This window comes from Guillardia theta (genome assembly GCF_000315625.1).
Source record: "Guillardia theta CCMP2712 unplaced genomic scaffold GUITHscaffold_146, whole genome shotgun sequence".
Lineage (NCBI taxonomy): Eukaryota > Cryptophyceae > Pyrenomonadales > Geminigeraceae > Guillardia > Guillardia theta.
In genome coordinates this window covers 1-1332 of record NW_005434528.1, presented here as the reverse complement: position 1 = coordinate 1332, position 1332 = coordinate 1, and positions in this window count along the sequence as shown.

The window sequence follows — 1332 nt, the reverse complement described above, 5'->3', positions numbered from 1 at the left end:
GTTCTCACCACTGAGGAAGCGAGCTCTGGTTCAGGTAGGGTGCATCCTCGCGCAGAAGCTCTCCTGCTGCGATCACATACTGCTGTTCGTCAGGTCGATTCCTTCCCCCTCCTCCCTCCTCCTCTCCATCCCTCTCGCTTCTCTTCAACAGGGTCTCCTCTCCTCCCCATCTCTCCTTTTCCCTCCCGCTCTCTTCCTTTCCCACTCCTCCTCCTCCTCCTCCTCCTCTTTTCTCCTCCTCCTCTTTTCTCCTCCTCCTCCTTGTCCTCCTCCTTCCTCCTTCCTCCTAGTGCTCGTGCTCGTGCTCGTCCTCCCCTCCCCTCCCAGCTCTTACCCAGTAGTGCGTCGGCATCTTGTAGTGAACGTTACTGAGCCGCATCCTTTCTTCCTCCCTTGCGATCCCTGAAAACCCACGAAAATCAATCAACCCCCTGCTGCTGTTCCAACGCCACAACCTCCTGCCCCTGCCCCTGCCCCTGCCCCTGCCCCTGCCCCTGCCCCTGCCCCTGCCCCTGCCCCTGCCCCTGCCCCTGCCCCTGCTCCTTCTCTCCTAATCCTTCCCTCTTCCTCCTCCATCTACTCCTCGTCCTCCTCCTCTCCCTTGCTCACGCTGCCCATGGCCTCACCCATGAATCCTCGTATCGCAGGCTTCAGCCACGAGGACCCAGGGCAGGAGACGCCGTTGATAATCTCCCTGCATCCCCTTCATTCTCCTTCCTCCTCGTCGAGAGCTGGGAACCTGTCGAGGTCGGAGAGGAGGAGCAGCGCGTAGAGGGCAAGGCCCATGCTCCCTGTCCCCTCCATCAGCGTTCAAGGGAGCATAGCAAGGAGCCAGTACCGCAGACTTCCTCGCGGGAGGCCTGAAGGGAGGAGGAGGAGGAGGGGGAGGAAGGAGAGGTGGAGGAGGAGGACATGGAGGAGGAGGAGGAGGAGGAGTCGAGGAGAACCGTCCTGTAGAAAAGTCCGTCCCTCCTCTGCATTTCCACGATGAAGTTGCCCAGGTTTTGAAGGATGCGAAGGTCGACGACCTAGCGGGAGGAGGAGAGAGCAGGAGAAGAAGTTCAGGGTCAAACTCAGCAGCTAGATCGAAACGACATCCACCTCCCCCCCAGCAGCCTTGTCAGCCATGACCAGAGCTGGAAAATCGAAGCAGGTCACAGCCAAGTGGCGCAAAGTCATCGACCACCTGATAGGATCATGGCGTTGGCTGTCGTCGTTGCCTCCAACCTAGAACGCTCCGAGCTTAGCAGGTGGGAGGAGGAGAAGAAAGAATCGTTGAGAATGATGATGATGATGATGATGATGATGATGATGATGATGATGATGATGATG